At 37.8% G+C, this 26,020-nt stretch overlaps 1 protein-coding gene and 1 pseudogene across 4 annotated transcripts in view; both read right to left on the minus strand.

Moving 5' to 3' along the window:
• The window catches only part of CEP162 (centrosomal protein 162), a 457,088-nt gene that overhangs the window by 291,806 nt on the left and 139,262 nt on the right, over positions 1-26,020 (minus strand). Inside the window, exon 1 of one of the 4 annotated variants that reach the window (XM_050788107.1) lies at positions 15,311-15,382. The exons of 2 other annotated variants lie outside the window; for them this stretch is intronic. The gene's annotated coding sequence lies outside the window, so the exon portion shown is untranslated. Of the gene's footprint in view, positions 1-14,997; positions 15,066-15,310; positions 15,383-26,020 lie in introns of those variants that run through there. One more of the 4 variants, XM_050788109.1, reaches the window with a different exon arrangement.
• On the minus strand, positions 8,244-9,555 carry LOC126952955 (SWI/SNF-related matrix-associated actin-dependent regulator of chromatin subfamily E member 1-like; annotated as a pseudogene).

The following is a 26,020-nucleotide window of genomic DNA, read 5'->3' on the forward strand; positions in this document are numbered from 1 at the left end:
TGCCATTTAACTACTCTTCCTATCCTCTTTTCCAAGTGCTTTCCTGGGATTTTTTTCACTATTGGACTTTTTATTTTCTTGGTGGAATTTATATCTACTCACCCAATGTTGCTGGTTTTCACCCCAATTATACCTGTAAAAGCCATTTGTGAAGTCAGCTGGAAGATTTTTGACAGAAAGGGGGTGTGTGGATCTGGAAATGCTAGATGGGGCCCCTGCTTCTGACTCCTTGTCCCAATTCTTTTCCTTGGGAATTGCCTGAAGAAATGCCTCTGCCCGGGCTTGTTACATTTGTAAATGGATTTTTTTTTTCCCATGTGTATGGGAGTCTTGAGAACTTATAATATTGAAAAAGGTAACAACAATTTAAACATTTTTTAAAGTTAATGCAAACAAAAAGCCTTAAGAGTTAACGTTAACACATTTCTATTCCGCTAATGTGGTATGAAAGTGACAGGGAGAATTTTCAATTATATTATTCTATGTTATCCTAAACAATTTTGGAATGAACTCAAGAAAGGTAATGTTCTTTTTACTTTAGATAAAATAAATCACTGGGATAAAAATGGAAAGGATGTATAGCTGTTATAAAAGAAAGGCATTTAAGTCAAACAAGAATTTAATTGCCATTTCACAGTGCCTTGCTTTTGTTCCTAATTTTCTAATCCTGTTCTGTACTGTTCCTGATTTTCTAATTTTCTAAGCCGATAACGACCCACACATACACATTCTGGTTTAACACCCCAGAAAGTCTAACTGCATTTATTCTTGTTTACTGGCTTTGGCAATTTTAGCCAATTTATGATCTTTTGCAAAGTAACAATGTAGAGATAGTATGAATATTGATGGTAGATATTGAAACTGATCATTAAACCAGTCTTTTTGTGAGAGGGAATTTTGCAGCCCAGGCTCACAAGTTCACAACGCTTTCCTTGTTGTGAGATTATTTATTTACTCAGATCCCCACACATTTTCTGTTTTATCCTGGGGTTGGGCCAGGGCAGGCGTGGGGAAGCCTGTTCTTAAAGTCAGAGTACGAAATACTCAAAGGGATTCCTAAATTCAGAAATTACTCAACCACTGGTGCAGAGAAGGTAAGTTATTTAGAGTTGTTGATGTTTTAAATAAGCTGAGTGAAGGAAGCTCTTTCACGCGGACAAAGCAGAGAATATTGGACCAAAGAGCCGAGCACACCCCTGCAGTGGCCTTCGCCCAGTCTACCATGGGGTGGCGCTCTAAGGCCCAGATTTGCCCACCCTCCTACTCCACGCGCTATTTCAAGCAGCAGAGAATAAACCTTCTCAAGCTTTCGTTCTTGTGTCTCTTTCTCATTGTACATGTAAAATATTTACATTAAAAACCCACTGACCGTCAGTACTGATGAAAATAAGCAATTAGAAATCGGTTGGACATTTGTATACTTAGCTCTCTCAAGTATGTTTATACAGCTGATGGAAATGAAGGTTTGGGATAAAAAGAATAGTAGCACTATCATATAATTTCCAAGTTTGAATTAATTTTTTTCCTGAAAACATTTTAGGTTAAAAAAACCGCTCATATCTAAATTCTTAGAAATCCACTTTTAACCTTTTAATAAATTATGCCATATAGTACAATTTTAAAATTCAAAGACTCAAGGTAATTTAGTTATTAATGAAGTCAGAGTAACTGTATTTTTTTCATGATAAAAGAAGGAAGGTGAATATATTTTAAATAAATGAAGATTTCAAGCTAGCACCTTTGTTTTAGTTTAGCACCCTGGACTATGCCCTGTTGAAAGCATAAAGAAATATGCAAAATCTTTAAATAAACTGCAAATTAATCTCCATTCCCCAAATAATTTCCATCATTTTTATTGTTTTACTGGGCAGATATATAGCTCTGTGTAAAGGGAAAAAAGAGAGTGCTCGATTTTCAAAGGGAAAGAAGCATAGAGGATAAGGTTCACAGCTACAAAAATACATATGATTCATTTTAAAATGGAGCCTTAAAGACAGTGGTCTGGTCAACCATCAGCATCTTCCATTGCCAAGAAGAAAATATCCTCCCATATGAACCATATCTTCCATTTTTTATCTGATTCATTTTACTTAGTATCATATCAATCATATCATGAGCACTTTCCCAAATTATTAAATGCTCTTAGAAAAATCTCATTATTCATGGCTCTATCATCATTTAAAAAATTTTGCTTATTTCTCATTGAACAGGCTATTTTTAATTTTTCTAAACAATTGACTAATAAGTCCTTATAAATAAAATTGCTCAGGAGATATATGTACATAAATTTTTGTCAAGCAACTGTCTTTAAATCTTTAAAGAAAGTTTTATTTTAATGTAAAAAAATTAATCTTAACTTTAAAAAGTTTTTTAAAAAGAAACCATTCTTTATGTAGAAGTAGATTAAATATATGCCTACATAATATAAAATTGATTATATAGACAAGCATTTTTTGTCGGGGGGGGGAGGGTTGGAGAGGGTCAGGATTTTAAAATCCCAGTAAGAATAAACAGATACTATATCTACTTGGATTTTCAGATGCCATATTTCCAGAACTATTCATTAATATCTCATTAAGTTAGATTTATATACTCAACAAATCTGAAATAGTCGATCTAATTTACTATTTAAACGTTGATATTTTATATTTTTTTCTACACAAATATTTGGGGTTAAAAAGGAAACCAAGAGCTATGTTGGGAAAAACTTTGATGCCCGACCCTAAGAAAGTGTTACTCTTCACGAAGAAATAATAAATGTATGAGGTGGCAGATATCCCAGTTACCCAGATTTGATCATTTCACATCGTATCCTTGTATCAAATATCACATGTACTCCATAAATTAATAAATAAGTTTAATAAATTAATAAAAAATTTAAAAATTAGAAGTTTCATTCTTTTTGAGAGAATTATGTATTTAATGTTGTGCACTGAAAATGAGTTCCCAAAGTGAAGGCTGCTAAAGACATATGTCTATAATCTCAAAATAATAGGTGAAAACCTGAAGATATAAAGGGTTATGTTCGAAGACAGAGTTAAACATATGGTGTCTGCTTTGAAATTCTGTTTCTATATTTGGGCATGATCTTTTTCATAGATATGCAAGCATAGTCTCTTTTTCTTTTACTGTCTGTTTACACATGTCATAGTTGCAACTTCCTAGTGAAGAAACATTTTTCCAGTTTAAAAAATTTGCAAGTATGAAAATAAAATTGTCACAGTGTGAAACTGGATTTTCAATGTAAAGCTGTTAAAATAAGAAAAAAACATACAGTTTAAGGCAGATATTTCAAAATTCTACTATTTTCCTTGAACCAAATTTCACCTTTTTTCCCTCCATTGTTGCTTAAATAATTTTTAAATGCATTCGGATAACAACTTGCAAAAGTGAAATGTTATACCCACACATCAAAAAGGCATTCCTTCAATAGGACAATGTTTGTGTTCTAAGAACAAAACTCCTTTAAGCTCTCCCTACTTAAACAATAAAGGCAAGAAAATGTTACATGCCCTTAGGGTTTTCCTTTCACTATCTTTACTGAAGGAAGACATACAAAGAGAAATTATCTAAACTTCCTTCTAGAAGGCAGTGACCATAGTGAAGATTTTTTTTTTTTTTTTTTTTTTTTTTTTTTAAATAGTATTCAGGTCAGATCCTAGTGCAGGTGGGTGTTTTCCAAACAGAATCTGCCTGGTGGAATGAGAAGCACTGTGGAAGTCAGATTCTCCTGCTTTCCATCTGTGGATGTCTGTCATTTGGGGACAATGACCAGCACTGTATTTTCTTAACCCAATATGGACAGAGTATGTGTTTGGATTGTATTGTGTGACATCCCTTTCTCTATCGAACAGGCCCAAGAGGGGAGGGGGTGGGGTCTGACTTTTTAAGGATGGTTCTAATGCGTTCAGCTGTTATCACACTTTGCTGATTGTAATCACTCGTTTTATGGTTTCTTTTCCAGCTGCTCCAAAAATTCATTGCAATGTCCTCTAGGTTTATTTTTAATATCCCATAATTCAAAGATCTAAGAAAGAAGAGTTGAAATAGAAATCCATGTGCTGATTCTCTCCCATTTTTTTTTTTTTCTCTCGGGGAGGAAGGGATTTAGGATTTGGACACATTCCTCAAAATCCTCTCTGGAGAAATGTGTTCTTTTCTGTAGGGAAGGAGCCAGCTTGGAGCACATTCACAGGCTTATTCAATTGATAGAGGAATTGGGAACCAATCCTATGTAAATATACAACATATTTTAAATTCAAAAAATTAATTCTTTCTTCGGAGCATTTATGTTTAAAATGTTTCCTTTTGGAGTGGTAGCAAAACAGTAGTACTCTATTGGCATTTTAGGATTTCCAGATTCCCTGAATAAAGTATTTGCTCTAAACTCTGTTGTCCTAAATTTATCTAGTAAGAATGTATTGCTCTTTGAACTGCAGAACAGTTTCATGCATGGGAAAACTAAAAGGCGAGGGGATCCCCCTATGTGCTGTCTCTGAAAATATCTTGACTTACGTTTTAAAATCAACTTATTTCAGGGGAAGTAGACCTTATCAGTTTTCTTTGTTTTCCCCATTCATTTAGTCCTCTGAAGAGCTAGATCTGAGAAATGATTCAGCTAGAATTATAGGTTGCCATTTCTTCATTTTCCACTACATAGCAGCGGCTCCTTTCAGTCATTTTTAAGTCCTATAAAAGCCCATATGGGGAAGAGGGGGAGGGGACTGCCTGTAAATCATAAGGACCCAGTTTCTTGATTTCAGTGAAGGGTAGTTTTACTGTCCGCTGTCACCACAGCTGTCAGCAGGATGCCTTAAACATCCTAATTGTCACTAGGGATCAGATTGTTCCTTAACTAATTGTTTAGATCAGCTAATCTACATCCATCATCTGCAAAGGGCAGGCAGCCCCAGGCATCCTGTAATTTAGATAAAACTCCTTTTCTGGGTCTAAACACATTGTTTGGGTGACCAAGGGTCAGGTACCAAAAAGCCTACCTAGGAGTGGAACAAGAGTGGAGATTGTATACTGAGGACCGGGTGAGCCTCCAGGCTTACTAGCCCAGACCACCTGCATGTGTCCCACTTAAACAACTGTGAATCAGTAGAAGATTCCATGTCATTGATCGCAATATGCCAAGAGCCCAAACAGAGCAGACAGCCAAGATCACTGCCTGAGTCAGCTTTTGTGTTTGCAATCATATGGGTTTTGAGGTACTCATTATGACACAAATGTGCTGGATATTTTTGAGCTATTGCAAGGTTTTCTTGAGTTAAACTTCTAAAAACACATCAGCAGCAGTGATGTAGTATAAATTATATATGCAACACACACATTTCATGTAGAATGCAGTCTCCCTTCTACGAACCTCTGTTTTAATAAGCTTTCTAAAACAATTGGTGAATTTGTTATTTTAGACTGTGGGGTAGTTTTCTTGCATTCATCTGCTCATTCTTCCATTCAATAAAAATTTATTTCAAACTCTCATAAGCTTGGCAAGAAGGTTTTCGTGCCTCAGGAATGTAATTCGTTTAGAAACAAGCCATCCCCTTACATTCATATTGTTCTTATCTCAAAATGCTTTCAAAACGACTAACAAACCGATTTAAAAGTAAAAGAATAAAAATAAATAAAAGCAAGCAGGCCTTGAACTGAACAGAAGTGAATAGGGGTAGAAAGACAAATGTATGATAAATGATAAACAAACAAACAAATACAGCCTTCCCGAAAGTGAAATTCAACCATTCATTAAGATAATTTAAGAAAAGGGGTTTGGGACTTTTAAAAAACAGAACTTTGGAAAACCCTCCACACTTATCTCACTCATTCAGATTTAGTGTAAATCCTATTAATTTTGCAGTAAAGAACCCTACTAATTTTGTTTAGGCTGGCCTTCCCCTCACTTACTTTAGTTTTTCTTTTAATATAATAGTATACCTATTAATACTTTATACAAGTACAGTGCTATGAAATGGTATTCTGGAAAAATAATGAAAGAACAATTGTTAAATCGTAACCAGCATTTACTGTGGTTTACCTATTTAGCAGGTCTTATTGTAAGCATTTTACATATATTAATTCATTTAATTATCACAACCCTATAATGTAGGTAATTTTATTATCCCCACTTTGTGGGGAAATTGATTCGCAGAGAGGTTAATTTACACAAGATCACAGATTGTGCTAGTGAGATAGCAGAGAATAGCAGGCAAACTTGGGAAAACCTTTTAGAGGAATCAGATTCTGAAATGAGAATTAAAGGCTGGCAGGAGTGGGGATTTGTTGTCCCACAGAGGCAGATAGACAAGGAACACAGACTTTAGATGCTGGCAGTTTCCGTAAAATTGGATTGGAAAGAAAACGGGCCCAGCCTGGGGCAGAAGAGGAATGAGAGCCAGAGGGGTGATAGGGACGCCAGGGCAGCTACATAGCTGGCTATGGTCCAGCTTCTGACACTCAGAAATTTCATTTTGTCACTTTCACCTATTACAGCGACTAAAAGAACTTAGCAAATCTATAGACTTCTTTTCTTCCCTGCCCCTGACTGCCATCATTTTTTACAGAATTTTCTTTTCTAGTTCCAAAAGTAGTATGTATTTATTGTAGAAAATACAAAAAACATAAAACACACACATGCCCAGAGGAAAAGAGAAAATTAAAACATTTCTCATTCTACCTCCTAGAGATAATAACTTGCAGCATTTTCCATGTATAATTTCAGACATAAAATAAGAAAATTGACTTAAATCTACATAGAACTTTGTCATTTCCTTCCCCTCCCCACAGCTTAGCTTGATGTAGTAAATATTTTTCATGTTTTTATATCACTGTTTTACTAATTTCATTAAATTAAATTAATCTATTTAACAGATCTGCTGCTGATAGTAGGTGGTTTCTTTCTCTTGTGTGAGATTATTTTCTTATAATTTCATGCAAACTCACTCATTAAATCATAATTTATTAACACATTAAATGATTTTTACATTGCTAAATGCTCTCCGTAGATGTACTATTTTATCCCTGTGGCAGCATAGAATGAAAAAGCCATTTCTCCACATCACACCGTAGAGGTACAGAAGTTTCTGACTTTTGACTTAGGAGCTTTCTCTGAAAGGCAAAGCTGTAACTCAGAGCAAACCCTAGTTACCTCTGAGTGCCACCAACAGGTGGCGATGGCTGCTACCGGGACGGAGGCATTTGACACTACGAATTAAAGTGGTCTTCTAGAAGTTAACCTTTACAAGGGAGAAATTTTATAAGTACAAATGGTATTTCTTGTTTGAATTTCGGTTTGGTTATTAAAAACACTGAATGGTTTTTTGCATTTTCATCTGTGTGCTGCTTTCGCAAATTGTCTTCTCACTTATTTTGCCCAGTCTCTTTATACTGGGGTGTTCATCATTTTCATATTATTTATAAATTATCTTTATGGTCAGCACATGATGAGTACTATTTCAGGTTTTCATTTGTCTTTTAATTCATAGTTTTTAAAAACTTGAATAAGGAAGTTATACAGAAGTTTTAAATGTTTATATAGCCATTTCTATTTTATTCCTTAAGATTTGTTTGTTTGCATGCTTAAAAGGGCTCTCTTTACCTCAAAATCAGAAAAATATTCTTCTGCCTTTTCTTTTTTTTTAAGTACTTAAGTTTTTGATACATCTGGTATTTATTTCAGTTTACGGTACAGGGGAGAAAATCAACATAATTTTTTTTCCAAAGAGATAACTGTTTCTGTACCATTTTAAATAATCCCACCTTTCTGTAAAGATTAGAGATATTACCTTAGCCTATAATAAAGCCTTATACCCACTGAAGCCTATTTCAGACCTTTCCATTCTATCCCACTGGAATATATTTAACTACTAGAGCCACCTGTTTCTGCAATATACACCTTAATATATTGTAGGGCTGGTCTACCTCAACATTTTTTCTATTTTGTTTTTACTCTTTTAAAATGTTGCATTGGATTTGATTTTCAAATTACTATGTTAACACACGTGTCTTACAACAAATTAAACAGCAGAGCATGGTGTATATATCAAGTTAGTAACTTCTCTCTCTCCTTCTAGTCCCATCACCAAGGCTTATAGTGTGGTGAATGCATTTTTACACTTTTCTCTGTGCTCTTATGAGCAAATAATAATAATAAATCATAGTAAGGAGAATATTTTTTACCATTGAAACTAAAAACAATTTTTTCACTTATAAAAGTATTTAAAACACATAAAACAAGGCAACATTTACTCTTTTTTCTCATCTTCTAGTATGGTGGTGGCCCCTCCACTGTTGCACCGTTGCTCTCTGAGCCAGTATTACTATCACTGGTTCCTTTCTCTGTCATACTGCTGACCCTCTCCTGCCCGCTCTCCTTGTGTTCAGGAGTAGACTTGCCTTCTTCACCATTCTGTTGGCTCTGCCGTTTCTTCAAGGTGTGTCTCCTCTGTCTCCATTGGAATGTTCTCATTGTGTTTCTTTTCCTTGCCTTTGTTGGCCACTTGCTCTTCCTCAGGAACGATGCTGCTCTCATTGCACTAAGCTTGCTCTGCCTCCTCCTTCTCCCTTTCCTCCTGCCTTTTGTGGGTCTGTTCCTCTGCCTGTGCAATCTCAGCTGCAATTTTCTCCAGATCCACTTCTACCTTCAGGCCGCACAACCTTTTAAGTTCATTGTTAAATGAATCTGTGCTTTCCAGGAATTTCGCCTTCTCCTGGTGTCGTTCCTCTTTTGGAAGAAGTTCAACTTTTACTTTTCGCTGTTGAACCATTAAGGACTGGATCTATCATTTGAGGACCTGCATTCTAGCTGTTGTGACAACTGACTGAACCTCTGATACCACACTCTCACTAAGGATTTCACTGATGAGGCAGTGGTTTCTCTGGAAACGAACGGTGGCTGTACGCTTCGTTGAAAAGCCATCATCATAATCATCTGATCTTTAGCAGAGAAGGCTCATGTAAGGTTCTCCAAACAGTGAGACTGTTTGGGTCGACTTTCCTCCTCTAAAGCAGCTTCTGCAAGACTTTTTGCATTTATGTAAGCAAGGTACATGGGGAAATTATGATGGGCGTCCATAGATTCATTGTACTCTATCTTTTCTACTTCGTATTCGTTTAAATATTGTTTCTCTTCATTAGCGAGATCTTGCCACATGCCACCAATAATCTTGCCAATTTCCCACAACTATAGGTCAGGGTTGGAAGCCTTTACTTGGTCCCAGACCTTTCTTCTCTACCTCCTGTAGGGCCTCAGCGGCTTATCTTGTGGCTTTGGGGGTTTTGGAATCGTAATACTGGAGGATGCCCTGACCCAGCTGTTGGTGCCTGGGTTCCCTCCCAGCCTGTAGTTGTTGTAGGCAAGATGATGGTATGGATTGTATCTTGCAAACCCTGATGGGCTGGGTATTTGTGTTGTAGAAGCCGGGGTGGGAGATGGGGCATAAGATGGTCTTTTTGGCATTTTGGAAGATTAAGTTCTCAGTTTCTTAAGAATGAATCTGAGACACCGTGGGTAGAAAAAGTGCTCGCAGCTCTGGCTTCACTTTTCTTTGTCCCATGCACACCTCCAATAATGAGAATATTTATCGAGTGCAAGACATTGTTCTAAGCACCCTACCTGAATGATTTCCTTTACTTTTTATAATAAAGATATGAAGTAGATATTATTGTCATCATCAATATGCAGATAAGCAAACTGAATGACTGGTAGTCTAAATAACCTACTCATGTCACATACTGTAGTAAGTTGTGGGACCCAGATTAAGTTCAAGAAGGCAGGTTTCAGAGCCTGAGCTTTGGAATGTGTCTGCTTATCTATCAAATGTTTTTGATGGACATTTAGGTTGTCCTTATTTCTTGACCACCCCCCAACAATGCTGCTAGTAGCATTTCTGTATACAAATTCTTTCATACTGGTAATTTTATTTCTGGCATATAGTTTCTCAGAAATGATATTGCTGGATCTTAGGGCATGTGATTTTATTTAATAGACACGACGAGATTAGTTTTCACAATGGATACACTAATGATTACTCACACATATGAAACGTTCTCACAAATCCTCTTTTTGCTCTTTCTTCCATATTGAAGCCCCAACATGTGCCCAGTGTTATTCTCAGCACTGGGATGTGAAGGTGGTCACAGCAGATGTGGGTCCTGCTCTTGAGGGGCCACAGCTTTCACTCACACCAGATATCATTCTCTTTCTCCATTCCTCAGAAGCACCACAAGCAAACACAACAGAGAGCACCCCACAGGGAACAACTTAAAGATGAACACAAAATGACTAACTATTTTTGTAACCTGCCCTGTCCTTCCACGCCACTACCTACACAATCCTCCCTTCACACGGACCATTCTCTCTCCTGAGTCAGTCCTCTGCCATATTTCCAGGACCTCTGATCTTACAAATCTCCAGGAAGGACTTTCCAAATGAAGGATGATTTACCTTTCTGTTTCCTGTCTTTCCTCTCAGTCCCCACCCAGGGAACCTCCTCTGACCAACAATAAGAACATCAGCAAGTATAGACCATGGCCTGCCTTGCCTTGCCCTTCATTACTCCCTCTCCCCTCCCTCCCTCCCTCCCTCCCTCCCTCCCTCCCTTCCTTCCTTCCTTCCTTCCTTCCTTCCTTCCTTCCTTCCTTCCTTCTTTCCTTGTTTCTTCCCTTCTTCCCTCCCTCCCACTCTCCCTCCATTCTTCATTCTCTTCTTTTTTCTCCCTCTCTCCCCCTTTCTTCCTCCCTCTCACCCTCCCTCCCTTCTTCCCTTCTAAACTGAAAGAGCACTTCTTACCAATGGTCATACTGAATATCTTCTAGTGATTCAGTTCAAGCAGCAATTTTTAAAGTTTTTTTTTCTTCTCATTATATCAATTTGTATTGCCCAAGATTGTATTATAAGCTGGCACAGACTGGGATATGAAATGAGATCTCCTGATGCTTGTTCAGCTTCGTAATCTCAGAGTATCATATTTACTCTGACTTGGCTAATGGTCTTATTAACTAACGAAAACTAGTATATACTGTTCTTTTAACATAACAGAAAATGAGTAGATTTTAGTTTTCCTTTCAAAGAATATGTAGATAAAGCCATTTTGCTGTACTTAATTTGGTGTGGGGGAGGGGTGTTGAGGGTAGGGAAGCTTCTTTTCCATTAAGAATAGCCTGTCTATATAGACTGTACACATCCTCTAAGGCCCAGATCAAAGATCATTGTTTCTTTTTTTTTTTATCTTTTATTTTATGTTCAGGGGTACATGTGCAGGTTTGTCACATAGGTAAGCTTGTCTCATGGGGGTATGTTGTACAGATTATTTCATCACCTAGGTATTAAGCCTAGTGCTCATTAGTTATTTTTCCTGATCCTCTCCCTCCTGCTACCCTCCATCCTCCAATAGGTCCCTGTGTGTGTTGTTCTCTTTTATGTGCCCATGTGTTCTCATCATTTAGCTCCAACTTATAAGTGAGAACATGTGGTATTTGGTTTTCTGTTCCTGCATTAGTTTGCTAAGGATTATGGTCTCCAGGTACACTCATGTCTCTGCAAAGATATGATCTTGTTCCTTTAATGGCTGCATAGTATTCCATGCTGTATATGTATCATAGTTTTTTTTTTTTTTTTTTTTAATCCTGTCTGTCACTGATGGCCATTTAGGTTGATTCCATGTCTTTGCTGTTGTGAATAAATGACTCATCCTATTCTATGGAATGATTCTCTATTCTTCCATTTCTATGAAGCCTTTTATTCCTCCTTTAGTTCAGTTGTTTGGCCTCCTGCAGGCCTATCTCTCATAATTCCTTCTTTTATTTTGGTTCTTGCCACAAAGTGTAAATTATCTTTTGATTTATCTCTCTCCCTCCTCCCAGCTATCTGAGGGCGGGAACATTTATCAATCATCTTTGAACCCTAGAACCTACAATACAACAAATGTTTTTTCTGAGTGAATGGTGGATGGATGCATAGATTAATGCCTATTATTTTCCCTAGCCACCCCATAAAGCTAACTTTGTCTATATTAAAATGGAACAGCTACAATTAAATTCTGTATGTTTGTTTATTACATCACTTCAAAGCATAAGGAATGTGCTAAAATAAATTAGTGCACTTAATAAGCTAGCCAGCTGCACATCTTTTCACTGTCCTATCAACAGGAAAATCCATTATGTCCATCCCACCTGAGATATTATATCCCTGCATCATTGGTTCAGGCAGTATGATTCAGTTGAGACTTCTCAGTGCTTTTGTTAGTGAGGAGGCTTCTCCAGGCACTGCTGATTTGAAGGGACAAACCTTGAAAGAAATTGGACTAAGTCTTGCAAAAAATAATGGATAGTCTTGAAAAAAAATATTTACCCGGAGAATGACTTTTCTCTGCCATACAATGCAAGGAAGTAAGTGTACTGTAATCTCAGCACTTGTAGTATTTTCATCACGTATGATATTTCTACTTGTTTCATCTCCTCTTTATCCTCAAAGAGACAGTGCTGCTTAGTGTTTAAGACTTAGAATTCACAAGCGTCCAGGACTGCTGGGTTTACATCCCAGCTTACTATCTTGGGAAAGACATTTTACCCAACTGGGTAAGTTGCACAATTTCAGGGAGTTCCCTTCACAAAGAACACAACATAGGATGATGCACGTAGAGCATTGTAGACCACTTAAACTTAGCAAGTAGCATTCATTAAATAAGCAAATGTTAACACTATTGTCTTCCTAGCACCCCTATTAGTAGACATTTTTAGCATCGTCTCAAAGGTGGATATATTATGTTGCAAAGAGGTTAAGTGTCTTGTTCACAGTTAAACAGAAGTCAGAAATGGGCTGCTGACTTCCCAATCTCCAGACTCCTAGGCTGAGGCATTTATTTCCACCTTAATTATTATTAGCACCCCCCTCTCCAACAATGTGTGACATGTTTTATTTTATTGTTGTTTTCGTTCGTTCATTTTCAATTTTCCCAGATATGGTTTTAAAACTGGGCATGGGATAGGAATTTGCAATGACCCATACCAAAATAAAATCAGCTGCTACTACCACAGCAAAATACTAATTTGGGATCCTGTTGCTGGTTACTACTATATTCAATATTAAACTGTCCTAGCTCCCAGTTACCAACCTCACCCCCTTCCACATACCTTGCTCAATGCCTTATGTTGTCACTAGATTATAAGTCCCTTGAGGACAGGGACTGTGCCTTATTCATCTTTGAATCCCACCCAAGGATTTACATAGTGTTTCATATATAGTAGATGCTCAATAATGTTTGCTATATAAAATAAATAGCTTATTATCTTAAAAAATCTACAATTCCATTATTTCCTGCTCTCAATTTAAGGATAGAGTCTGTCTGACTCTATAAAGTGGGCATTTCCATGATAAGGTAGTATTTGCGGATCAAACCAGAACTCAGGACTAAGCAACTCAATCAAAACCGCTCAACTATATGGAAACTGAACACCCACTCCTGAATAACTACTGGGTACATAACGAAATGAAGGCAGAAATAAAGATGTTCTTTCAAACCAATGAGAACAAAGATACAACATACCAGAATCTCTGGGACACATTTAAAGCAGTGTGTAGAGGGAAATTTATAGCACTAAATGCCCACAAGAGAAAGCAGGAAAGATCTAAAATTGACACTCTAACATCACAATTAAAAGAACTAGAGAAGCAAGAGCAAACACATTCAAAAGCTAGCAGAAGGCAAGAAATAACTAAGATCAGAGAAGAACTGAAGGAGATGAGACACAAAAAGCCCTCCAAAAAAACCAATGAATCCAGGAGCTGGTTTTTTGAAAGGATCAACAAAGTTGATAGACCGCTAGCAAGACTAATAAAGAAGAAAAGAGAGAAGAACCAAATAGACACAATAAAAAACGATAAACGGGATATCACCACCGACCCCACAGAAATACAAACTACCATCAGAGAATACTATAAACACCTCTATGCAATAAAACTAGAAAACCTAGAAGAAATGGATAATTTCCTGGACACTTACACTCTCCCAAGACTAAACCAGGAAGAAGCTGAATCCCTGAATAGACCAATAGCAGGCTCTGAAATTGAGGCAATAATTAATAGCCTACCAACCAAAAACAGTCCAGGACCAGACGGATTCACAGACAAATTCTACCAGAGGTACAAGGAGGAGTTGGTACCATTCCTTCTGAAACTATTCCAATCAACAGAAAAACAGGGAATCCTCCCTAACTCATTTTATGAGGCCAACATCATCCTGATACCAAAGCCTGACAGAGATATAACAATAAAAGGGAATTTTAGACCAATATCCCTGATGAACATCAATGCAAAAATCCTCAATAAAATACTGGCAAACCGAATCCAGCAGCACATCAAAAAGCTTATCCACCATGGTCAAGTGGGTTTCTTCCCTGGGATGCAAGGCTGGTTCAACATATGCAAATCAATAAACATAGTCCAGCATATAAACAGAACCAAAGACAAAAACCACATGATTATCTCAATAGATGCAGAAAAGGCCTTTGACAAAATTCAACAGCCCTTCATGCTAAAAACTCTCAATAAATTCTGTATTAATGGAATGTATCTCAAAATAATAAGAGCTATTTGTGACAAACCCAGAGCCAATATCATACTGAATGGGCAAAAACTGGAAGCATTCCCTTTGAAAACTGGCACAAGACAGGGATGCCCTCTCTCACCACTCCTATTCAACATAGTGTTGGAAGTTCTGGCTAGGGCAATCAGGCAAGAGGAAGAAATCAAGGGTATTCAGTTAGGAAAAGAAGAAGTCAAATTGTCCCTGTTTGCAGATGACATGATTGTATATTTAGAAAAACCCCATTGTCTCAGCCCAAAATCTCCTTAAGCTGATAAGAAACTTCAGCAAAGTCTCAGGATACAAAATCAATGTGCAAAAATCACAAGCATTCTTATACACCAGTAACAGACAAACAGAGAGCCAAATCAGGAATGAACTTCCATTCACAGTTGCTTCAAAGAGAATAAAATACCTAGGAATCCAACTTACAAGGGATGTAAACCACCTCTTCAAGGAGAACTACAAACCACTGCTCAGTGAAATAAAAGAGGACACAAACAAATGGAAGAACATACCACGCTCATGAATAGGAAGAATCAATATTGTGAAAATGGCCATACTGCCCAAGGTAATTTATAGATTCAATGCCATTCCCATTAAGCTACCAATGACTTTCTTCACAGAATTGGAAAAAACTGCTTTAAAGTTCATATGGAACCAAAAAAGACCCTGCATTGCCAAGACAATTCTAAGCCAAAGGAACAAAGCTGGAGGCATCACGCTACCTGACTTCAAACTACACTACAAGGCTACAGTAACCAAAACAGCATGATACTGGTACCAAAACAGAGATATAGACCAATGGAACAGAACAGAGCCCGCAGAAATAATACCACACATCTACAGCCATCTGATCTTTGACAAACCTGACAAAAACAAGAAATGGGGAAAGGATTCCCTATTTAATAAAGGGTGCTGGGAAAATTGGCTAGCCATAAGTAGAAAGCTGAAAGTGGATCCTTTCCTTACTCCTTATACGAAAAATAATTCAAGATGGATTAGAGACTTAAATGTTAGACCTAAAACCAGAAAAACCCTAGAAGAAATCCTAGGCAATACCATTCAGGACATAGGCATGGGCAAAGACTTCATGTCTAAAACACCAAAAGCAATGGCAACAAAAGCCTAAATTGACAAATGGGATCTAATTAAACTAAAGAGCTCCTGCACAGCAAAAGAAACTACCATCAGAGTGAACAGGCAACCTACAGAATGGGAGACAATTTTTGCAATCTACTCATCTGACAAAGGACTAATATCCAGAACCTATAAAGAACTCAATCAAATTTACAAGAAAAAAACAAACAACCCCATCAAAAAGTGGGCAAAGGATATGAACAGACACTTCTCAAAAGAAGACATTCATACAGCCAGCAGACACATGAAAAAATGCCCATCATCACTCGCCATCAGAGAAATGCAAATCAAAACCACAATGAGATACCATCTCACACCAGTTAGAATGGCAATCATTAAAAAATCAGGAAACAACACATGGTGGAGAGGATGTGGAGAAATAGGAACACTTTTACACTGGTATAGAAATACCATTTGAAGCAGCCATCCCACTACTGGGGATATACCCAAAGGATTATAAGTCATGCTGCTATAAAGACACATGCACATGTATGTTTATTGTGGCACTATTCACAATAGCAAGGACTTGGAATCAACCCAAATGTCCACCAGTGACAGACTGGATTAAGAAAATGTGGCACATATACACCATGGAATACTGTGCAATATTAAAAAAGGATGAGTTCGTGTCCTTTGTAGGGACATGGATGCAGCTGGAAACCATCATTCTCAGCAAACATCATAAGAACAGAAAACCAAATACTGCATGTTCTCACTCATAGGTGGGAACTGAACAATGAGATCCCTTGGATACAGGAAGGGGATCGTCACACACCAGTTCCTATTGTGGGGAGGAGCAGGGGTAAGGGATAGCATTAGGAGATATACCTAATGTAAATGACGAGTTAATGGGTGCAGCACACCAACATGGCACATGTATACATATGTAACAAACCTGCACATTATGCACATGTACCCTAGAACTTAAAGTATAATAAAATAAACAAATGAATAAAGTTTTATCTTCCAACATTAAAAAAAGAGGCAAAATAAATCTTATATTTGAAATTAAAAATTCTTATCCTTCTTAATTAAGAATATTATGCATACATTAAAATGCCCAAATGCATTGAGTTATTTATGATAGTTGCTTTTATGAATGCATTTATGACTACAAAAGGTTTGCATGTTTCCTCTTTTTATATCAATGTGTTGCCCATGCAAGTCAGTAGACATTATCTTTAGGCAGTCATTGATTCTTGCAATTTCTCTTTAATGCTAAATCCTACAAGCTGTTGGGAATAAATAATCATGCCTATTTCTTGGCATGAAAATGTCAATTTCACCAAACATTCAATTTTACTTCTACTAATAGCAGATTTTCTTTGTGAGCAGAAAGGTAGCTTCACTGTCTTCTCAACTTCAGCTGCATCCCAGCTGTGTTTATTAAACAGAGATTTTGTATTGTCTGGCCTTTTGTTTTCTGTTCTATCTTTTTTCCCATCTGGCTTTCCCCATATATCCTAGAGAACATATCCATATTTTTACTGACAGTAGTGTGTGTGTGTTTGTGTGTGAGTGTGTGTGTGTGTATACACTACACACACACACACAGATATATATGTATGTATGTATCTTTCCCTGGTGATAGCAGTTAACATTCCTTTAAAAGCTTACATTTCACCTCCGTTCCTCTGTTCACATCTCAACTATGTGAAATTGGGTGATTTAAAACAATTCTAGCAGTTTCTCACTCAAATATAATTTCTTATGACTTGTGAGGGTTTTGAATTCTTGGCAACCATTTTCTATGCCACTAAGAGTCCCTGTAAAGGAAGGATTGTTAAGAATTACAAGCACAGAGGCAGTGCCTTAAAGAACAAAGAAGATGTATTTTACTTCAAGAAGAATAAAATGGATGTTCGCAGTCACTTGCCAAGATTTTCCTCTTTTCCCAGGTGGAAATAGGATGGCAGTGGAGAAAATATACCCCAACATTTGAGGAGAAATGCAGCCCAGGAGTTTTCCTGGGTTGGGCATTCTTTTCTTTAGAAATGCAAAGATACTCATTTCCTAATTTTTCTGCCTCTGTCATTAATGTTTGGAATCCTACTTTCTTTTAAGTTTCTCCAGTTGGGAGGATAAATCACATTCTTTCTTTGTATATCATCCTGAAAGTCAAGTTTAGTCAAAGCTAAAGAAAGAACTTTGATTCATTTGTGCAAGCAAGATAGGTTTACACAAAATATTTCATGGAATTTAAAAATTATTGGTTTATCTCTCATTTTTCAGAATTATACAATCTTTCTTTAAAAGTTGTTGCATAGAAAATGGCCATGTGTTTGTGAAAAGTTATATGAACAAATGTATTCCAAAAAATAACTATTAATTCTAAATTTAATCATATAATTTGTTTTTATTCTTACATTTGCAAATCACATAAAATAGTAGTGGTCCTTAGTATAGTGTAGTGGTTAAGAGACTGAAAGCAGACAGTCTAGGTTCAAATCCTAGTCCTGCCACTTTTTAGTTGCTTCGTTTTGGACAAATTACTCAACCTTTCTGTGTCTCATGTTCCCTTTCTGAAAAAGAGGCTACTAACAGTCCCTCCCCTACAGGGTTGATTTAAGGATTAAATCAGTTAACCCAGGTTAATATCTTGGAACAATGGCTTACACAGAGTAATTTTCTGTCATTGTACGTTGCTATTAGTAGTCATTGGTAGTTACACTTGTAATTTTCTGTCATTGTACATTGCTATTAGTAGTCATTGGTAGTTACACTTATAGCATTTATCAATCTGGTTGCATGGATTATATAGGTCAAGGGTTAATATGTATGTATATATGTACATATGTGTGTGTATGTATGTGTGTATATATATGTATATATCCGGCAAAAGAAAATGTCTTTTCTCATCCAAGATGCCTTTATTGAATACCAACTATGTGTTCATCACTGTGAGACAGAGAGACAAGTAACTATTTTATTTAGAAATTGAAACAAGCTTTAGGTAGTTATAGATTTCCTAAATAATAATAAATAAGGAAATAAAAATCCAAGAAGCAGAGCAAATGATAAAAATGGGCCTTTGTACACTTCTTAAAAGAAGATATTTATGTGGCCAAGAAACATGTAAAAAAGCTCATCATCACTGATCATTAGAGAAATGCAAATCAAAACCACAATGAGATACCATCTCACACCAGTTAGAATGGCGATCATTAAAAAGTGAGGAAACAACAGATGTTGGAGAGGATGTGGAAAAATAGGAACGCTTTTACACTATTGTTGAGAGTGTAAATTAGTTCAATCATTGTGGAAGACAGTGTGGAGATTCCTCAAGGATCCAGAACTAGTAATACCATTTGACCCAGTAATCCCATTACTGGGTATATACCCAAGGGATTATGAATCATTCTGCTATAAAGACACAAAGACACAATGTCAAAAGAAGACATTCATACAGCCAACAGACACATGAAAAAATGCCCATCATCACTCGCCATCATTAAAAAATCAGGAAATGTTTATTGTGTTTATTGTGGCACTATTTACAATAGCAAAGACTTGGAACCAACCCAAATGCCCATCAATGATAGACTAGATAAAGCAAATGTGGCACATATACACCATGGAATACTATGCAGCCATAAAAAATAATGAGTTCGTGTCCTTTGCAGGGACATGGATGAAGTCAGAAGCCATAATTCTCAGCAAACTAACACAGGAACAGAAAACCAAACACCACTTGTTCTTACTCATAAGTGAGAGTTGAATAATGAGAACACATGGACACAGGGAGGGGAGCATCACATGCCACGGCCTGTCAGGGGTGGGGGCCAAGGGGAGGGAGAGCATTAGGACAAACACCTAATGCATGTGGGGCTTAAAACATAGATGATGGGTTGACAGGTGCAACAAACTACCATGGCACACATATAGCTATGTAACAAACCTGCACATTCTGCACACGTATCCCCAAACTTAAAGTAAAATAAAAAAAGGAAAAAAATGTGTCTTTGTAGTCCAAAAACAAGAAAGCAACTAAATTTTCCTGAAGAGTGAAAGAAATGAAACAAATATTGTGCTCATAACACTGTCATTGGTTAGGCTAACAATATGAGCAAAAGCAGCACTTTAATTGGTAATAGGAGAGGTGAGCTATTTTCAAGAAAGGCAAAAAGGCAAAGAAATGGAAAAATATTCAGCAGAGAATTTTTTTTTTTTTTTTTTGGGAAAAAGGACTCTGGAGATGGAGAGCTTCATTTGGACAGCCTTCGTTGGCTTGAGTTTAGAACTCTGCCTGCCATCTTTGACATATTTCAGTTTTAACTGTCAGCCCTAAGCACTGACCCTCTTGGTAGAGGACTCTCCCTGACTCACCCATGCCTGTCTTTTAAGGAGGGCGACATCCCTAATGGAGTAGAAGCAGGGCTGCTAGTAGGTGGGCTTGCTAATAGAAACTACTGTTTAGTGAGCAGAGTAGCAGAAAGCCAGCAGCAAAGAGAAGAGAAAGCAGCTTCCTTGGTTATAGAGAAGCACTGTGGGGTCCCATTTCAGGTTTCCATTTGTTCATCTCTTTGTACCATATCATTCGCATTTGTTGAGCCTCAGTTTTCTCATATGTAAGATGTATATATTTAATTAAGAATCCTAAACTATTCAGCATTCCCATTTCTGAAAATCTATCTTTAGAAAACCAATTATCACATCAATGGCTGGTCTCTAGTCACTAAGGAAAGTCTAAGTATCTTCTGTTCATTTATGATAGAAATAATAATTGAATGCTGGCTGGCTCCCAAGAATGTTACCAGAACTCTCAGTGGAGAAAAGAAAGCTTAGTTTATTGCTAACCATGTTAGGATAGCACTATCTAAGGCTCACTAGCATCTCAAAGAGGAGACGGAGTTTCCCTCTGTCACCCAGGCTGGAGTACAGTGGCACGACATCAGCCCACTGCAATCTCCACCTCCTGGGTTCAAGCAATTCTCCTAACTTAGCCCACTGAGTAGCTGGGATTACAGGCGCCCGTCATGATGCCTGGCTAATTTTTGTATTTTTAGTAGAGACGGTGTTTTGCCGTGTTGGCCAGGCTGGTCTCAAACTCTGACCTCAAGTCATCCACCCACCTCAGCCTCCCAAAGTGCTGGGATTACAGGTGTGAGACACTGCGCCTGGCCAAAGTTGAAATCTTTATAAACTTTTTGAAGTCAGATTTAAGATGAAGCTTTCAGTGTGGGAGGTGGAGGTTTGTTAGTAGTTGATATGGATTATAATATGGGCTTGGTGGATAAAGCAAGGAGAGGATTTTGAACCAAGAGGTTCAAACTGACAATTTGCCAGTCTTCTAGAGGTTTCTTACTGGAGCTATCATCATAGGCCCTTGATTCAATACCTACCTCTTCCTCTCAATGGCTGACCTGATTTTGTACTGTACTGGGACCAGGTCATCACTAGGCGTATGTTCTTTAAATATTTTTTTCTTCAACAGAAAGTCCTTAATTTCATCTATTCTTTCCTCTGCTCTTAGGGAAAAAATGCATTCCTCCTTTTAAAACCTTATCTATACTATAGTCTTATTCTTGTCCTCATAGCCATTCATCTATTACTTATCAATTTTTATCATTCATCTATTACTTATCAGATATCAAGTAATAGCCATTCATCTATTTTTTTTATCAGTTTTTCCTCACATGCTAACCATCTCACTTCTCACTGATTCCTTTCCCTTGGCCCTCAAACATAATTATGTGCCTTTAAACACAAAATAATATCTATTAGGTCTGTGGGCTTCTAGCCATGGTTTCCTGTTCTTTCTCTTCTGTATGGGTTTCTATCCCTTGCTTCCTTGACAACTCCTGACAGACCAGAAAAAAAGCAGTCTCTCTTGACCCCCAAATCCCTCTGAACATATCATCCTCTCACTCCTCATTTCTTCTGTTCTCCACCAAGACCATAGAAAATATAGCAAATGCTGCTTGTCTCCACTTTCTCATTCCCATTTACTTTTCGTTTCATTGTAATCTAGCTGCCTTGGAAAGGCTACAAATGATTTTCTAAGTGCCAATTTCAAGGGATAGTTTAAATTCCTAATCTTTGTGACATTTGATACTGGTGATTACTCCCTTTTCATTGAAAAGCACATTTCTTTAGCTTCTGACATTACCCCCTCTTAGTTCTGACTTCTAAAATCTCTTTCTCTCTCAGATTGATTCTTCCTCCCACATCTGTTCTTTAACTGTTACTGTTGTTTGAACTTTTGTCCTTGTTTCCTTTTATCATACTATCTGGTCCCAGAGTAACTTCATCCCTAGGCATGACTTCCATTATCTTGTATCCGTGAATAATCCCCTAAATCTAAAGTTTCAAGCATGGCCCTCTCCTTAGTTTCTAACACTGAAAAACTCAGTTATCTTGGATCTAAAGTGTTATTTCCAAAATGAATTTATTATCTTTTTAATGAAAGCTCTTCCTTCTATCCTTGGCTGTATTAAGGGAATCTTATCCATTTTGTCCAGTGTTTTCCCAGCTTCCCAGATGATAAGTACCACCCCAGCCCTTGTTATATAATCAGACTACCAGGCCTCTTGCCTGGAAAATCTGATGTGTTTGTCTGCAGTGGGAAGTCTGGGAAGCACTAATGGGACTGAGCATCATTCTTGTTCTCTCCATTTATGTCACTCCTCCCTCACCCATTTTGTTACTGGGATATGCCCATTGTTGTGTGTCTGTTGAGAAACTGTCAAACACACCATTCTTCTCCATCCCCACTGTTACTGCTTTAGTTTTGACCTTCATGAACAGTTTAGTGCCTTCAGTTTAATCCCCTATAATCCCATCCCCCACCAGCCTCTGGGATGCTTATCTTATATTTCTCCCTGGGTAGGAGCCTTCAAGGAATCCCTAGTTCATGAAGGGTGAAGTCCAAGTCTTTAGTCAAGTACCTCAATGGTTACTCTCTGCTTATTCTCCAAACCCAAACATCCTTATTTTCATTTCACTAAACGTCCATAAGTTCTTTATCAGCCATATTCACTCTCACCCATGTTTCCTCTTCCTGAAACAAAATCCCTCATGCTAGCTTCTTTCTATTGTCAAAGCAGTTGTCCTTGAGACCCAATTCAAATACATTAAAACATGGTTATTTGGAATACAGTAAGTACACAGTGATTTTTGTCTGACAATTCCTCATGGAATTTCTTCATTAGTTTAATACTGGAGGCAACTTTTCATGCTCTTGCCAAGGGAGTGGTATTTCACTGAAGAAATATAGATAATTGTAGCTCAAATTTTAGCCTCAGATAGGTTTGAGGTCAATTCCCATTATTTCCATTCAATGACTCTATGATTTTGGGAAAGCTCTTTAAACTGCCTAAGCCTCAAGTTCTCATCTGTAAACATAGAGATGAAAATAGTGAGATTAAATATCATAGCGGAAGAAAGAAATGTGTTGAGCCCAGTTCCTGCCACAATTGGGGCTCCAGAATTTTCATATATGGTGATAATTTATAGCCCATATCAGAACTCTTTTGAGAATGAAAGAAGATGATATTAATAAGTTTTCCAGGAGACAGTTGTAAACCAAGACTGCCCCACGACAAAGGACACATGGTTACCTTATAAATAGAAGGGACTTTGGGTTCATACTTTGTTTGGAAGAGGGATGGTGGCTAAAGGGCTTCAAGTTGTGTTGGCACTTCTACTATTTTTACCTATACTTTATGTTTTGGGGTGGGGTTTGGGCGAACGAAAGACTCACTTTGTACCATTTTTCTTGGCATATGGTAGGTAGCACAATATCCTCAGTCTTTATAGTGATTGATCTAGGAACTTGCCTTGGCCATGCCTGTTTCTATTTTCACTTTAAGCCTATACTTTGAGGTCCTGCCTCAGACTTTAGCCTTTCCACTCTCTTAGTCTCTCTGGGTTGGACATTGAGCTGCTGGCTTTTTTGTAGGGGATATCTGTTGTTCTTTGGGGACTGGAAATGAGGCCTCACCTACTCTGTCTTCTGGGGTGAGACATCTCGCTGAGGCTGTTTCTCAGTTTTTCAGTCTTCACTAAGCAAGGGAGGGTCCATTCTGCATGTCTGGCTGCTAGGGCTTCCTCTCACCTAGCAGGTAGATGTTCTGGGGTTAGTGACGAAGTGACTTAACCCCCTGCAATTTTCCATGGTATTCACAAATGATGGAAATTTGTTGCACTCTCCTGGAACTTTCTAATACCAGGGAGCATTCATGCCATCATTCATAGCCCAACATCACACCTATGCTGGCTCAATGGCTTACCAATTGTGGGAAGATAAATTGCAAGTCCTCAGCCTAGTCATTCTCAATCTTGTTTTGAGAGGGCAAAACATATAGGGGAAGTGGGAGGATCCTTGTTTCTCCCTCTCACTCCCTTACTCTGTATTAGGGAACCTCCTCACATGCTGTCACAAAGCCTTTTGCTTCCCCACAACCCATCCCCCATGTGATTTCAAGTAACTATGCCTTTTCTTTTTTTTTCTTTAAAAAGTTATTTTATCCCGTGAACTATTCTCTTGGATGCCTTTTCTTGTCTGTCTCACTCACCAAACTCTAAGCTTCATGAAGGCAAAATGTATTTCTTATTTTTCTTTTCACTTCCAGAATGTGGCACAATGACTGGCATCTATGGATTCTCAAAAGATGTTTAAATGGATGACTAATTATTACATGCAGAAAGCTCCGAGGAATGTTATGCTTTTGGTCATACCTCAAAGCAGCACTCTGATGAGCTAAGCTCATATCCTGTAATCTGGGATACATCATTAGCATGATGAAAAGTCTAAGTTGACTTTGACCTTTATTTATTTTTGTCTCTAAGCCACTTTTGCTTCTGAGCTTCATATGGAGAGAAGTCCAGTTCAGCACACTTGCCAACCAGAGACTCTGTAAGAACAGCGTCAGGGCAGCCAGACCTTGAGGCTTCTCACCTGCCTTGAGAGGGAAGTCCTCCTGTAGCAAACGGCAGAGGCCCTTCTTTTCTGGTATGACCTGCAACTCTAGAGACTCAAGAGAATTCATGACACTGCCCAAGAAGATGACTGACACAGCTGGAGAGTGACTTGGGCTCAGCAAACCCACTTATGAAATGATATTTTGGCTTTTATTTGGAATGATCCTATTTTCATTACAATTGTTTGTCACATTGTCCATCACTGCAAATTACCAAGACTGGGTGCAAATCAGAAGTTTCATAAATACACGCTAAATGACCCATGCATATCTTGACCCTTGTTTTCCTTATACATATGCATATTTAGTGCATAAACACCATATGACACTCTATTTTCAATCATTCTTTATGTCTACTCACCCATGAAAAATGTATCCATTTTATATTGTTCTCCAGTTACCAAACTAGGTGCTAGAGAATTTCAGATTCATCGAGTGTAGTCACAGACCTCAGAGAACAAATAGTTCTGGTGGGAGGGGGCAGAGAAATGAACAGAATGAATAATGAAATAGAAATAATTGATTCCAGATGATGGAATCAAGGAGTTCAAGGCTGCCATGGGCCAAGATCGTACCCCTACACTCCAGCCTGGGCAACAGAGCAAGACCTTATCAAAAAAAAAAAAAAAAGAAAGAAAGAAAAGAAAAGAAAAGAAAAACAAAGGTCAAAAGATGTACCACAAAGCACATGAGAAGGATGGAGGAACCAATCCACTTGGAGGGTAAACGGTGGTGGTAGAGATATTAGGGAAGACTTACTGGCAAAAGGACACTGAACTGAAGCTTTCAAATGAACAGGAATTAGGAGGAGGGTGCTTGGAAAAGGGAAGAACATTTCAGGCAGGAGGACAGCATGAGAAAATCCATAGGAAAAGCACCGCATTGTGTTTAAAGGAATAGGAAGTGATTGAGCATTGCTAGAGCCTCTTGTTCCAGCTAGAGAAGGGAAGGGGTAAAGCTAAGGAGCAGGGCAGGGTCAGACACAGTCCTCTCTGTGTTGGGGAGTCCTTTAAGAATGACTTTCCGTTTTGCAAAGAATGGTTTGCAAAAATGGAGCACTGTATCTGAGAGGAGAGGGATGGAATAGGGAAACACAAGCTTGCTTAGATGAAGAGGTGAAAGGAGAGTGACAGTTGATTCCTAGATGTCCAGTCCTGGTGACAGGTTAACTGGTGTGAGAGTGAAATAGCACAATGGTTAAAAGCATGACCTCTGGAACCAGGCAGCTCGAATTCAAATCTCAGCTTTGCCACTGCTAACTGTCTGCCTTTGGGAAGGTTACTTAACTTCTGTGCCATTGTTTCTTCATAGGATGGTGATAATAATAATATGTACTTCTGTTTTTTTTTTGAGATGGAGTGTCGCTCTGTCACCCAG

The sequence above is a fragment of the Macaca thibetana genome, chromosome 4 (genome assembly GCF_024542745.1).
Source record: "Macaca thibetana thibetana isolate TM-01 chromosome 4, ASM2454274v1, whole genome shotgun sequence".
Taxonomy (NCBI): domain Eukaryota; kingdom Metazoa; phylum Chordata; class Mammalia; order Primates; family Cercopithecidae; genus Macaca; species Macaca thibetana.